This window comes from Phyllobates terribilis, unplaced genomic scaffold, assembly GCF_046119375.1.
Source record: "Phyllobates terribilis strain yellow unplaced genomic scaffold, ASM4611937v1 Scaffold_3__8_contigs__length_932513732, whole genome shotgun sequence".
Taxonomy (NCBI): Eukaryota; Metazoa; Chordata; class Amphibia; order Anura; family Dendrobatidae; genus Phyllobates; species Phyllobates terribilis.
This window is the reverse complement of record NW_027362763.1, coordinates 713,333,546-713,350,179: the sequence shown is the minus strand read 5'-3', so window position 1 is coordinate 713,350,179 and position 16,634 is coordinate 713,333,546.

The window sequence follows — 16,634 nt, the reverse complement described above, 5'->3', positions numbered from 1 at the left end:
TGCTGGTGGAGCGCAGGCACACCTTTCTTTGAGAAGTAGTGCCGACTGGGCATCTGGTACTGGGGCACTGCGACGGACATAAGGTCTCGAAAATCCTCTGTGTCCACCAGGCGGAAAGGCAGCATTTCTGTAGCCAAGAGCTTGCAGATGGTGAAATTCAACCTCTTAGCGTTCTCATGGCTAGGAGGAAATGGTCTTTTACTTGTCCACATCTGAGGGACCGAGGGCTGGCTATTGTGCTTAGACGGGGTTGATAAGGGTGTCCCCGGCAAACTGCCGGTCTGTGAGGAAGATGCAGGCGGACATGGTAGGTTGCCTTGATCCAAAGGTGGTGCTATCGATGTCGGACAGCGCTCAACACCAGCTGGTGTTACCACCTCCAAAGAAAATGATGACCTGCCAATCACGCTGGCTGTTGCGGGTAAAGAGGTGGCAGGTCTGCGCCCCAAAACAGGTGTGACTGCTGTCCCCCCAGTCACAGAGGATGAAGAGGCCGCGGATGCACAAGATATGGCAGACGGTGGTTGGCCCGGCCGGCTAGGCCGCATTGTAGCACACTGAGCTTCCCACTGCAACTTATGCTTCATGTCCATGTGCCGGTTCATGCATGAAGTACTCAAACTATGTATTTTTTGGCCTCTACTTAGCTTTTGCTGACAAATGTTACAGATAACACGAGTTGGGTCATCTTTATCGATCTGAAAAAATGCCCAGGCTATGCAAGGCTTAGCACCCATGCGACCTGAAGAGCCACCACGACTTGTGGTGAGAGGCAGAGTTGTGTTTGAGGATGCAGTTGTTGACGTGCTTCCAGTACTACGTCTCTGTCCAGGAAGGCGCAACCTGACCTCGTCATCACTAGCATCTTCCTCCACCTCCTCTGCTGACCTCATCTCTTGGCTGACTGTGGGTTGACAGTAAGTGGGATCTCCAACCTCATCATCATCACCCTGTGCGTTATCACACCCGTCGTCCTCAGAGCCAACCTGTTCCTGCCCTGACAAAAAACTAAAGTTGTCGCTCCAATCAGGTATTTAAGTCTCATCGTCGTCTTCCTCATTGTCTCCACCAACAGGAGTTACAGTTTGGGAATGAGGGTCTACATTATGGTCAGAACCTTCTGCGTCTGGTCCTGGATCCGACTCAAAGATTCTGGGCATCAGTGCAGATCATTTCCTCGTCTGGATTCACAGAAGCGCTGGAGTCGACCTCTGATTCCCAGGCTATAGTATGAGTAAACAGCTCTGCAGACTCAACCATCTGTTCTACCTCATACTCAGACGGGCAGCTGGAGATTTGGGAGCTGTGAGGAAGCAACTGCGATTGGGGTGACACCTTTGAGGACTGGAGTATTTGTGATGTTGAAGTTGATGTGGAGGAGAGCCCACTTAAAGGAGCACTTGATATCCGTTGAAGCACCTGCTGTTTTTGTGCCTCATCTGGAATTTGTAGCGATTGGCGTGGCCGTAAGAAAGGGATCTTATCACATTGTCCGCTAAAAGAAGTAGACATTTTAGTTTGGCTGGAAGATGGTCTTTCTTCTGCAGATGTAACTGTTGCTTTAACACCTACCCCACGGACACAACCTTTTTTCCCCTTCCCAACACGCCTATTCCCCTTTCCACCAGCAGCAGGCCTTTTTCCACTCATTTTGGTGGTTAACTAATTCACAACTCTGGAGTTGTTTGCACAAAAAAACAATGGATGGGAACCGAGCAGAGCTGAGTGGCCAAACTGTGGTATTAGGCCAAAACTATTGGCTGGGTTAGATGCAGAAAAAAAATATATTCGATTTGCAACCTGATGGAGGTCAGTATAGATGGACTAATAGAACAAGTCCCACACACAGCTAGAAGCCCAAATATTTTTTCAGAGGTAGATGCAGAAAAAAAATATATTCAGTTTGCAACCTGATGGAGGTCTGTATAGATGGATTAATAGAACAAGTCTCACACACAGCTAGAAGCCCAATATTTTTTCAGAGGTAGATGCAGAAAAAAAATTATTTTTAATTTGCAACCTGATGGAGGTCAGTATAGATGGACTAATAGAGAAAGTCCCACACACTGCTAGAAGGCCAAATATTTTTTCAGAGCTAGATGCAGAAAAAAATTATATTCAGTTTGCAACCTGATGGAGGTCAGTATAGATGGACTAATAGAACAAGTCCCACACACAGCTAGAAGCCCAAATATTTTTTCAGAGGTAGATGCAGATAAAAATTATTTTTAATTTGCAACCTGATGGAGGTCAGTATAGATGGACTAATAGAGAAAGTCCCACACACTGCTAGAAGGCCAAATATTTTTTCAGAGCTAGATGCAGATAAAAATTATTTTTAATTTGCAACCTGATGGAGGTCAGTATAGATGGACTAATAGAGAAAGTCCCACACACTACTAGAAGGCCAAATATTTTTTCAGAGCTAGATGCAGAAAAAAATTATATTCAGTTTGCAACCTGATGGAGGTCAGTATAGATGGACTAATAGAACAAGTCCCACACACAGCTAGAAGCCCAAATATTTTTTCAGAGGTAGATGCAGAAAAAAATTATATTCAGTTTGCAACCTGATGGACGTCTGTATAGATGGATTAATAGAACAAGTCCCACACACAGCTAGAAGCCCAATATTTTTTCAGAGGTAGATGCAGAAAAAAAAATATTTTTAATTTGCAACCTGATGGAGGTCAGTATAGATGGACTAATAGAGAAAGTCCCACACACTGCTAGAAGGCCAAATATTTTTTCAGAGCTAGATGCAGAAAAAAATTATATTCAGTTTGCAACCTGATGGAGGTCTGTATAGATGGATTAATAGAACAAGTCCCACACACAGCTAGAAGCCCAATATTTTTTCAGAGGTAGATGCAGAAAAAAAATTATTTTTAATTTGCAACCTGATGGAGGTCAGTATAGATGGACTAATAGAGAAAGTCCCACACACTGCTAGAAGGCCAAATATTTTTTCAGAGCTAGATGCAGAAAAAAATTATATTCAGTTTGCAACCTGATGGAGGTCAGTATAGATGGACTAATAGAACAAGTCCCACACACAGCTAGAAGCCCAAATATTTTTTCAGAGGTAGATGCAGATAAAAATTATTTTTAATTTGCAACCTGATGGAGGTCAGTATAGATGGACTAATAGAGAAAGTCCGACACACTGCTAGAAGGCCAAATATTTTTTCAGAGCTAGATGCAGATAAAAATTATTTTTAATTTGCAACCTGATGGAGGTCAGTATAGATGGACTAATAGAGAAAGTCCCACACACTGCTAGAAGGCCAAATATTTTTTCAGAGCTAGATGCAGATAAAAATTATTTTTAATTTGCAACCTGATGGAGGTCAGTATAGATGGACTAATAGAGAAAGTCCCACACACTGCTAGAAGGCCAAATATTTTTTCAGAGCTAGATGCAGAAAAAAATTATATTCAGTTTGCAACCTGATGGAGGTCAGTATAGATGGACTAATAGAACAAGTCCCACACACAGCTAGAAGCCCAAATATTTTTTCAGAGGTAGATGCAGAAAAAAATTATATTCAGTTTGCAACCTGATGGAGGTCTGTATAGATGGATTAATAGAACAAGTCCCACACACAGCTAGAAGCCCAATATTTTTTCAGAGGTAGATGCAGAAAAAAAATTATTTTTAATTTGCAACCTGATGGAGGTCAGTATAGATGGACTAATAGAGAAAGTCCCACACACTGCTAGAAGGCCAAATATTTTTTCAGAGCTAGATGCAGAAAAAAATTGTATTCAGTTTGCAACCTGATGGAGGTCAGTATAGATGGACTAATAGAACAAGTCCCACACACAGCTAGAAGCCCAAATATTTTTTCAGAGGTAGATGCAGATAAAAATTATTTTTAATTTGCAACCTGATGGAGGTCAGTATAGATGGACTAATAGAGAAAGTCCCACACACTGCTAGAAGGCCAAATATTTTTTCAGAGCTAGATGCAGATAAAAATTATTTTTAATTTGCAACCTGATGGAGGTCAGTATAGATGGACTAATAGAGAAAGTCCCACACACTGCTAGAAGGCCAAATATTTTTTCAGAGCTAGATGCAGAAAAAAATTATATTCAGTTTGCAACCTGATGGAGGTCAGTATAGATGGACTAATAGAAAAAGTCCCACACACTGCTAGAAGCCCAAATATTTTTTCAGAGCTAGATGCAGAAAAAAATTATATTCAATTTGCAACCTGATGGAGGTCAGTATAGATGGACTAATAGAATGATGCTATGCCCAAAAGATTTTACTTCACTAGGTGCAGTAAAAAAATTGGTATTCTATACACAGGTGGTATATCTTGCAACACAGATAGGCTACTCCACTGACTAACACACTCTGCAATAGGCCAAAAAGGATTAGCTTTGCTAGATTCAGCCAAATGCTGTGAAAAAAACTTGCACAGCACTGGCACAGACCTGCCTGGCAAAAACTGATAGGAACTGATGTAACCTAGTCCTGAAAAGGACTCCAATTACAATTAGTCTTTGCTCCCACAACCTATCTATTTAAGAGCACAGACCTGCCTGATAAAAGTCGTAGGAAATGCTGTAACCTAGTCCTTAAAAGGACTGCAATCACAACTATTCCCTACTCCCAAGCTATCTGTAGATTTGTGCGAAAATTGGCTTGAAATTAACAAGGTATAGCGCACACAGCAACAGCGGTGCCGTCTAACACGCAGCTGCAGCAGTGAGAAAATGGTGGCGACGGGGAAAATGGCTGGGTCTTATAGGGCAAGGACATGTGACATACACTGCCAATGACACATGCCCTTGCTTGTGTGAAAAAAAGCACTTCGCTCCGTGTGTGCGCTGCTGATAGGCTGACAGATTGCACCTCCCCACTGTAAATGCGGGAAAGAGAAAAAAAAAAAGGAGATCTTCATTATTCCTGCAGAGATCCATCCCCTGCCCCTCCCCCCACCCCGCTGTACACTCAAACTGCGTATTAACATTAATTTTCATCATTACTGAGAAAAAATCCAGTTATGATTTTGGTGCACGAACAGTTATCGAACATAACCTCGAACAGCCGAATTTTTCTCAAATCGTTCGTGTTCGCCGAACGGCTCGAACACCGCCCAAAACAGCTCGAATTTGAGATTGGCGAACAGTTCGAGTAGAACAACGCTCATCTCTAATGGAGACATCTCGGACCGCTGCAGAAGGCCTCCTGGCTGCACCTGGGGCAAATGTCCCGACTTCACCCTTCTAGTTACTTCTGTTTTATAAAAACGACGCTAAGCAGCCCAGTAAGTGATGCATCACTGGAATTAGTGTCTCTGCCCCTACATTATGCTATTCTCAGATTAGGCAGCAAAAACATGGTGAGCAATTAACTTGTAAATATTTGGACACTGTGATAATTGATTTTCTGTAGTATAAATTAGTTCATCTTGTGAATTTTGTGATATATTATCTGCTTTGCCGCCATTGACGTCAACAAGCTATTTTTACTTTATAGCTTTTTGTATGTTGAGAACGATGTCACCATTAGTCTTCAAGATCTTCAGTTTAATGACGACTCAAGTACAAAGACCTTAGAAATGTATTGGGAGTAATAGCTTAATGGGAAAATCAATTAATGTGAATAATCATTGACATGGGGTAAAATGATGTTCAACTAATGGATGCAAGGATTAAAGAAGCATTTCCATCAAAATGTTTATTCTCTTAATATGCAGTCATGAACGAAAGTGTTGGTACCTTTGAAATTGTTCCAGAAAATGAAGTATATCTCCCAGAAAATTATTGGAATTATATATGTTTTGTTATACGCATGTTTATTTCCTTTGTGTCTATTGGAACAGCACAAAAAGGCTGAGTGCTCACGTAGCGTTTTTCAAGCGTTTATGCTGCGGAATTTCCGCAGCATAAACGCTTGTGAAACGCTAGGTAATCCGCACCCCATGGTCCCCAAGGGGATTCCGCATGTTCTATGCACATGCTGCGGATTTTTCCGCAGCGTTTATGCTGCGTACAAAAATCCGCAGCATGTCATTTAATTTTGCGGAAGCGCAGCGGAACTCCCGCCATTGACTTGCATTGAGACGCATAGAAACCGCGACTGTACATTTTTACAAGCGGCTTCTATGCGTCTCTATGTGCGGATGGTACCCAGTTCTGGAGGAGAGGAGACTCTCATCCAGACCTGGGTACCATTCTACCTGTAAAAAAAGAATAAAATAACAAATAAAGTTTATATTCACCTGTCCGGCGGCTTCTCTCTGAATGCCGGCATCGCTTGAGGACCTGCGGTGACGTCACAGTCATGTGACCGCAGGCCCTTCACCGCTCTGTCTCGCGATATGCCGGCATCCAGGAACCAGACAGGAACGAGCGCTGCAGCCACGCCGGGGCCTCGGGGGTGAGTATAGCTTTATTTGTTTTCATTTTTACGGTTCACACTATATAAATCCATGCCGTTTGCATGGATTTATACAGTGTGACCTAGTTGTCAAGCACTTTCCAAGTGATGCTATCGCCTGGAAAGCGCTTGTCAATCTGCATGCGGAAACGCATGTGAATCCGCATGTGGATCCGCATGTATTCTGCAGGAAAAACGCATGCACAATCTGCATGCGGTTTTTCTGCCAGGGAGATGCAGAAATGCTGCAGAAATTTTCTGCTTCATTTCTGCATCGTGGGCACATAGCCAAACAGACAAAAAAAAGGCAAATTGGGCATCACGTCCCACAAAACCCCAAAAATGGGTCGGGCAAAATTGCTGGCACCTTTCCAAAATTGTGGGTAAACAACTTTGTTTCATGCATGTGATTCTCGTTCAAACTCACCTGTGGCAAGTAACAGGCGTGGGCAATATGAAAATCATACCTGAAACCAGATAAAAAGGGGAGAAGTTGACTCAATCTTTGCATTGTGAGTCTGTGTGTGCCACACTAAGCATGGAGAACAGAAAGAGCAGAAGAAACTTGAGAACCAAAAATGTTGAAAAATATCAAAAATCTCAAGGTTACAAGTCCATCTCCAGAGATCTTGATGTTCTTTTGTCCACGGTGCTGTCACGCTGGAGGTGAAAAGGAAGCCCAGCATGTGACGCGAACACGAGGGGAACACCAGGGAAGATGTACAATGAAGGCCCTGACAATAGGGAGAAGGAAGAGGGGTCACCTCACCTACTAACATAATGGAACATGCAGAAGTAGTGCTGTTGCTTCAAAAGCATCCAGCAACTATAAGAGTTAACACAGTCACAGGAGACAGGAAGTGTTGTGCTTCAGAAGCATCCAGCAACTAGAGGGGTTAACACAGTCACAAGAGAGAGGGAGTGGTTAGCAGAGCCCCAGGGAGATTGTGGGGAACTTGTTTACTATTCTGGCTGCAAGCAAAGGGAGAAGTGGTGTGTGTGATCTGTATCTCACAGAAGTGCAAGAAAGAGAACAGGATTCAAGTCTAGGATGAAGCTCAACACAGGTAAGATACCCTGCACTGTTAGTTCAGGAAGTCTATCATCAGGCAGGAAGATAAGGACTGGAAGGAATTGTGTCGCAGAGATCATCTCCCTCATCAACCCCCCCCCTCTATCTCCATGCAGGATAAAGAATACTGTGTACTAGTGAGTCCTTGTGGAGGAAAAACAAAACCTGTTTATGCATAGAAGTGTGCTGCCAAGAGATCTAATCTGTGCTGAATTATGCTACTGAAGAGACTGACGTTACTGTGCCTGCTTTATGAGACTGTACTGTAATGAAGATTGTTGCTGTAATATTCCTGAATTGCCCTGGCCATACTTCAGATTAAATTCCACTGTTAAACTGTTGAAAAAGACTCTTGTCAGATGTGTCTGGTCAGCAACTGAATCTATCGTGTGCCTGAGAGAAGCTGCAGCCTATGGTCACCCTGAGTAACGGTTCCTCCAGGATTCCAACGAATTCATGAAACCCGTCTCGCCCTATCTGAACCTAGCGGCGTGCGTGTAGCAATAAACCTGAGTTAGATCCCTACACTCCCTATCGTCCCTAGATGGGTCCTTCCCCCTGTGTGTGATCACGTGCCTTAGCCCTTGCTGACCCTGAACTTACCCTGTCTAATCAGTAGGCCAGCAAGACACTAGTCCAACTTCTAAAATAAGGCAATAGGAAGGTAAGACAAACAGATGATAAAAGACACAACAAATGTCACTCCTCAGCTTCTCCAAAAGGAAACTTCACTGCTGCAACCTGAACGAACACCTCAGCTTATCCACAGACAGGCTCCTTCAAATAGATCAGTATAGAAGATCTATAACTAGCTTAAGCTATGAGTGGGTTTATATGGTGGAAGGATGCTACAGTTGAGTACTCAAGCTATGAGTTAACAGCTAGAAGGGAAAGGGTCCTTAACCCTTTCAGCACCGAATGAAAGTAAATCCACTCCAATTCAAGGTAATAGACAAATGGACACTAAGAGGGCCTTTGTGACCTTCTGATCCCAGATCCCCCAAGGGTCTCATCAGGACTGACACACTCATGACAGTTGCACAACATAATCAAGAAGTTTACAACCCATGGCACTGTAGCTAATCTCCCTGGATGTAAACAGCAGAGAAAAATTGATGAAAAGTTGCAACGCGGATGGTTGATAAGCAGCCCCAATCAAGTGCGGATGGTTGATAAGCAGCCCCAATCAAGTTCCAAAGAAATTCAAGCTGTCCTGCAGGCTCAGGGTGCATCAGTGTCAGCGTGAATTATCTGTCGACATTTGAACGTAATGAAACGCTATTGCAGGAGACCCAGGAGAACCCCACTGCTAACGCATAGACATAAAAAATCTAGCAGTTTGCCAAAATGAATGTGAGTAAGCCAAAATCCTTCTGGGAAAGTGTCTTGTGGATAGATGAGACCAAGATAATGCTTTTCGGTAAAACACATCACTTACTGTAGAAACAAAAAGACCTGTCCCCACTTACTGTAGAGAGACAAGACCCACCCCCACTTACTGCATAGAGCAACAAAGACTTGCTCCCCACTTACTGTAGAGCTGCCTCTGCTCACTGTAGAGAAGCAAAGATCCACCCCTAATTCTTATAGAAAAACAAAGACCTGCCCTGCTTCCTCTAAAGAAACAAAGACCAGTCTCCACTTACTATAAAGAGACAAAGACCCGCCCACACTTACTGTAGAGAGACAAAGACCCACCACCACCTACTGTACAGAGACAAAGACCCGCCACCACTTACTGTAGAGAGACAAAGACCCGCCACTTACTGTAGAAAGACAAAGACCCGCCACCACTTACTGTAGAGAGACAAAGACCTGCCTCTTACTGTAGAAAGACAAAGACCCGCCACTTACTGTAGAAAGACAAAGACCCACCACCACTTACTGTAGAGAGACAAAGACCCCCCACCACTTACTGTAGAGAGACAAAGACCCACCACCACCTACTGTAGAGAGACAAAGACCCGCCACCACTTACTGTAGAGAGACAAAGACCCGCCCCGCTTACTGTAGAGAGACAAAGAGAGAGACAAAGACCCGCCACTTACTGTAGAAAGACAAAGACCCTCCACCACTTACTGTAGAGACAAAGACCCACCACCAATTACTGTAGAGAGACAAAGACCCACCACCTCTTACTGTAGAAAGACAAAGACCCTCACCACTTACTGTAGAGAGACAAAGATCCGCCCCCACTTACTGTAGAGAGACAAAGACCTGCCACCACCTACTGTAGAGAGACAAAGACCCACCACCACTTACTGTAGAGAGACAAAGACCCACCACCACTTACTGTAGAAAGACAAAGACCTACCACCACTTACTGTAGAGAGACAAACACCCACCACCACTTACTGTAGAGAGACAAAGACCCGCCCCCACTTACTGTAGAGAGCCAAAGACCCGCCCCCACTTACTGTAGAGAGACAAAGACCCGCCCCCACTTACTGTAGAGAGACAAAGACCCGCCACTTACTGTAGAAAGACAAAGACCCACCCCCACTTACTGTAAAGAGACATAGACCCGCCCCCACTTACTGTAGAGAGACAAAGACCCACCACCACTTACCGTAGAGAGACAAAGACCCGCCACTTACTGTAGAAAGACAAAGACCCACCACCACTTACTGTAGAAAGATAAAGACCCGTCCCCACTTACTGTAGAGAGACAAAGACCCGCCACTTACTGTAGAGAGACGAAGACCCCCCACTTACTGTAGAGAGACAAAGACCCACCCCCACTTACTGTAGAGAGACAAAGACCCACCACCACTTACTGTAGAGAGACAAAGACCCGCCACTTACTGTAGAGAGACAAAGACCCGCCCCCACTTACTGTAGAGAGACAAAGACCCGTCCCCACTTACTGTAGAGAGGCAAAGACCCGCCACTTACTGTAGAAAGACAAAGACCCACCACCACTTACTGTAAAGAGACATAGACCCACCCTCACTTACTGTAGAGAGACAAAGACCCCCCACTTACTGTAGAGAGACAAAGACCCACCACCACTTACTGTAGAGAGACAAAGACCCGCCACTTACTGTAGAAAGACAAAGACCCACCACCACTTACTGTAAAGAGACATAGACCCACCCTCACTTACTGTAGAGAGACAAGACCCACCCCCACTTACTGTAGAAAGATAAAGACCCCTCACTTACCGTAGAGAGACAAGACCCTCCCCCACTTACTGTATAGAGCAACAAAGACTCACCCCCACTTACTGTAGAGAGACAAAAACCTTTCTCCACTTCCTGTACTCTGCCTTTGTGTCTGTGCTTCTAGAGATAGATTACACTTGAGAAAACAACTGTCTAATCCGAGAGCTGCATCAAGCCCAATAGAGAGATTCTATTTAGCAGAAATTCATCATTTTGTTTTCTCCCCATTGAAGTTCCTTCTCTTGAGTGGGGTCCCTCAGTTCTGCACCCGGTAGCAACTACAATGGCTGCATCCTTAGCCATGTTTAAATCACTGGCGTTCTCATCCTATTGAATATATTCTTAAATTGTGGGTGGTAAAAATGTGTGGACTATTAAACATAGAACGCCCTCACATATTCGTCCTGACATGAGTCCCATCAGATATCACTCTGATAGGTAGCGCGGTGGTGACAGATACAGTGAGTTATGTCACGTCATAAAACTTTCATCTTTGTCTATTTTTTTTTCCCAGGGCACAACAATGATTAATATAATTACAGACAGGATCTAGTCATTAAGTCCTCAGTTGTGCAAGAGGCTTCTTGCAAAATTCCTTAAAGTGATCACATCACAGTTTTCATAGGGTTGTGTATAGGACCTCTATTCAATGCAAAGGGTTAATTCTCTGCATTTTTTTTAAATTGCTCCACAGGAAAAATCAATCCCGGAAATATCTCTTCCTGTCAATACAAATTTTTGTTAATGCTTTTTGTAGAGCGTCTGGTGTCTTTTTTACTGCTTGTGTGAATCCTTTTAACTAATAAAAGCCAGCAAAAATACCTAACTAGTTGAAGGATCGAATAGGACAAATCATAAAAGTATGATCTGTCAGGTCTACGCACTTGTAACAAAACCATTCCCAGAAATGTGGGTCTGTTGAGGAGTCCATGACCGGAGATGGCATAGCTCTCCTTTTAATGGCTTGATAAAGGCCCTGTGCAGCTGAAACGTTGTGATTTTTCTGGACCAAAAAAGTTACCAAAGGAGGACGTCTGGTGCCCTGGTTCCTGGATTTCACCTTGTTTCACTGCCTGTTTGATAGGAGAAGCTTTCTTTTATACGAGAAAAAAAGATGAGACTCTGAAGGTAAAAATTGACCAAAGATTGATGAAAATCTGATTGGACACACTGATGGAAATCGATCCATTTTTTCAAATGAGAAAAATCCCTGACGTCTGAATGAGGCGTTACATGACAGTTCCTTAGCGCCCATCTCTTGAGCCCACCTATCCCAAGGACCTCTGGAAATTTGGTCCTTAGAAATCAAACTTTTCCAACAAATCCCAAATACAGGTGTCTTTGACTGATGGCATAAGATAGCTGAGTGGGACCAAAGAAAGTTTGAGATTACCTCTCCCAACTTCACTGTTTTTTTTATTGATATTTTACATTTTAAAGGGAACCTCTGCCACTTTTAATCTGCCCCCCATGATCTCTTAAACATATTACTGAAATAGCTAAATAAAGGTTTATTTTTTTATGCAACTGCATATACAGTGGATATAAGAAGCCTTCACTTATCAAGTTTTTCTCATGTAAAAAGATCACATCAAGAAGAATCATTTCAGAACTTTTTCCACCTTTTATGTTGCCCATAATCTGTACAAATCCATTCTGAAACAACCTGAAATTATTTTGCGGGAGAAAAAAAAATATATACACTGCTCAAAAAAATAAATGGAACATTCAAATAACACATCCTAGATCTGAATGAATGAGATATTCTCATTGAATACTTTGTTCTGCACAAAGTTGAATGTGCTGACAACAAAATCACACAAAAATCATCAATGGAAATCAAATTTATTAACCGATGGAGGCCTGGATTTGGGGTCATCCCCAAAATTAAAGAGGAAAAACACACTACAGGCTGATCCAACTTTGATGTAATGTCCTTAAAACAAGTCAAAATGAGGCTCAGTATTGTGTGTGGCCTCCACGTGCCTGTATGACCTCCCTACAACGCCTGGGCATGCTCCTGATGAGGTTGCGGATGGTCACCTGTGGGATCTCCTCCCAGACCAACTCCTGGACAGTCTGTGGTGCAACGTGACGTTGGTGGATGGAGCGAGACATGATGTCCCAGATGTGCTCAATCGGATTCAGGTCTGGGGAACGGGCGGGCCAGTCCATAGCTTTAATGCCTTCATCTTGCAGGGACCGCTGACACACTCCAGCCACATGAGATCTGGCATCGTCCTGCATTAGGAGGAATCCAGGGCCAACCGCACCAGCATATGGTCTCACAAGGGGTCTGAGGATCTCATCTCGGTACCTAATGGTAGTCAGGCTACCTCTGGCGAGCACATGGAGGGCTGTGCGGCCCTCCAAAGAAATGCCACCCCACACCATTACTGACCCACTGCCAAACCGGTCATGCTGAAGGATGTTGCAGGCAGCAGATCGCTCTCCACGGCGTCTCCAGACTCTGTCACGTCTGTCACATGTGCTCAGTGTGAACCTGCTTTCATCTGTGAAGAGCACAGGGCGCCAATGGCGACTTTGCCAACCCTGGTGTTCTGTAGCAAATGCCAAGCGTCCTGCACGGTGTTGGGCTGTGAGCACAACCCCCATCTGTGGACATCGGGCCCTCATACCACCCTTATGGAGTCGGTTTCTAACCGTTTGTGCAGACACATGCACATTTGTGGCCTGCTGGAGGTCATTTTGCAGGGCTCTGGCAGTGCTCCTCCTGTTCCTCCTTGCACAAAGGTGGAGGTAGCGGTCCTGCTGCTGCATTGCTGCCCTCCTACAGCCCCCTCCACGTCTCTTGGTGTACTGGCCTGTCTCCTGGTAGCGCCTCCAGCCTCTGGACACTACGCTGACAGATACAGCAAATTTTTTTGCCACAGCTCGCATTGATGTGCCATCCTGGATGAGCTGCACTACCTGAGCAACTTCTGTGGGTTGTAGAGTCCGTCTCATGCTACCACGAGTGTGAAAGCACAAGCAACATTCAAAAGTGACCAAAACATCAGCCAGAAAGCATTGGTACTGAGATGTGGTCTGTGGTCCCCACCTGCAGAACCACTCCTTTATTGAGGGTGTCTTGATAATTGCCAATAATTTCCATCAATTGTCTATTCCATTTGCAGAACAGCATGTGAAATTGATTGTCAATCAGTGTTGCTTCCTAAGTGGACAGTTGGATTTCACAGAAGTTTGATTCACTTGGACTTATATTCTGTTGTTTAAGTGTTCTCTTTATTTTTTTGAGAAGTGTATAGTGTATAATGTGGTTGCACAAGTGTGAACACCCTCTTATATTTGGTGATGTGGTTGTGTTCAGAATTAGCTAATTTACATGTAAAGCACCATGGAATGAATGGCGCTATAATAATAAATAATAATAATAAAAATAATAATAATAATCACATTTACACTCATGTTACATAGTAGTCAGTGGATGGCCGCTATCATTTACTGGGATTCTGATTAACCCTATATAATGTTTAGCTGTTCTAGAATAAGTTTCCTAACATTTCCTTAGCTGCATTTTACAGCAAAAGCCATGGTCCATAAACAGCTTACAACACAGCAAAGAGATCTCATTGTTGAAAGTTATCAGTTAGGAAAAGGGTACAAAAATGTTTCCAAGGCATTAGATGTACCATGAAAACTGTGAAAACGTTATCAAGAAGTGGCTTAAATTTGTCCTAATAATGACATTACCTAGAACTGGACGGCCCTTAAAAATTTTGGAAAAGACAAGAAAATTGGTTCAGAGGCCTACATCAATATTAAAGAAGCTGCAGGAATTTCTGGCAAGTGTTGAGTGTATACTGCATGTGACCACAATCTCCCATGTTCTTCATGTGTTTGTCTCGTAGGGTAGGGTGGCAAGACGGAAGCCTTTTCTTACAAAGAAAAACATCCAAGCCCGGCTATGTTTAGCCAAAACCTACATTAAGTCTGCCAAAAGCATGTTCGAAAGCGTGTTATGATCTGATGAGACCAAGGATGAACTTTTTGGACATAATTTCAAGAGGTATATTTGGCACAAAGAAAACAATTTGCATCACCAAAAAAATATTTTTACCCACAGGGAAGCATGGTGGAGGCAGCATTATGATTTGGGACTGTTTTTTTCAGCAGATGGAACTTGGGCTTTAGTCAAGGTAAATGGAATTAAGAACAGTTCTAAATATCAGTCAATTTTGCAACAAAACTTCAGGCCTCTGCTAAAAAGCTGAAGAAGAATATCACCTTTCAGCACAACAACAACCCTAGGCATACCTCCAAATCAACAGAAGTATGGCTTCAGCAGAAGAAGATTAAAGTTTCAGGATGGCCCAGCCAGAGCTCAGACCTTAATCAAATTGAAAATTGTGGATGACCTCAAGAGGGCGCTGTACACAGGAGATGTCTTTATAAACTGACAGATTTGGAGCTACTGCAAAGAAGAGTGGGCAAAGATTACCAATTCTAAATGTGTCATACTGATAGACTCCTACCCAAAAAGACTGAATGCTGTCATAAATTCAAAGGGGACTTTAATAAAGTATTAATTTAAGGGGGTGCATATTTATGCAACCGCATTATTTTAGCTCTTAATTTTTCTTTTTCCATCCAAAAAGGTTTCAGTTTAAAGGTGAAAAAAGTTCTCAAATGATTCTTCTTGGTGTGATTTTTTCACTTGGCATTATTATCAGGTGTGTGTGTAGACTTTTTATATCCTCTATATATGAGCAAAATCAACTTATATGCCACTTATATACCACTTATATCACTTTGCTGTATGCTAATGAACCAGGACTAGTCCGATGAGGAGTTTAACACTGACACTAGTCTGGGTTCAGTAGCTGCAGCCACTCTCCAAGGATATGGGTGACACAGTCCCTGCACTTCCCAGTTCTTCAAATTTTGCGCTCTTCCCGACATCTCTCTTCACCTGTCACAGCTCTGCTAATAGCGTGCTGATCCAAAAGCAGAACTTCGGCAACTCCACTGCAGATCAGATTAGAATCAACTGGGGGCGGATGTGTAGTACCCGGCTGCGGCCACAATACACTTGATGGAGCTATACTGTGCAGCTTCCGCAACTGATCATATCTGGGTGGAGCCTAGAACGGCTGATCAGTGGGGGAGACGGGTGATGCACCCACGCCAATCTTATAATGATGACTTATCATAAGACCAGGCTATCAATATTAACCCCTTTAAAGATAATGACAACTTCTTGTATTTTTATGTCTAGAATTCTAATTATTATAATATAAATGCATACAGGAGCTCTGTTTTCCTGTTTTCCTCACTTGGTAAATGGCATAATTTTGTCTGTATGGCACCACTGGTTAGGAATGGATACAGGAGGATGAATACGGCTTGTCCTGTTCTGGAAGGATTCTTGTATAATTCTACATGTAGGGAGCTCCCTCTAGGGGAGTCTACTGGTGTTACAGCCAACATGGAAAGCAGTTCAATGCCGGACACCCTCTCACCACGGAACACATCGGGTCGGCCAGGGGTGGGCTAAAAATGTTTGGCTTGGGGGACAAGCCCAAGCCCAAAGCACTGGCCCATGAATGGCACTCCCTATCTTTAGGCATAGGTCTCATGTAGCATTCGGTAAGAAATTAATCACAAATTTCTGCAAAATGATGCAGCCATAATTTAGTGCATAAACAATCTCCCCTCTGTTCCCCAATAAATGTCACTGGTTTTGTCATGGAAAGAACAGAGTCTCATTGTTTTTCATCCCAGGGTTCTGTGACAGACATAGGGGTCCATTATAAGCCCCCACATTACAGTCAGCCGTCGGGGATGAATTTACTGGAAATGAATACAGTGATCTGCGACGTTTTGTATCTTCCATTGGTTTTGACATGACAGATTATTTGTCAGAAATGCTCCTGGATTACATAGAGATGGACAAAAAGGAAGTTAAGAACATCTGAAAAACTTTAAAAACTGTTAAATTAAATTAAAAAAAAAAAAAAAAAAAGAAAAAAAAAAAAAG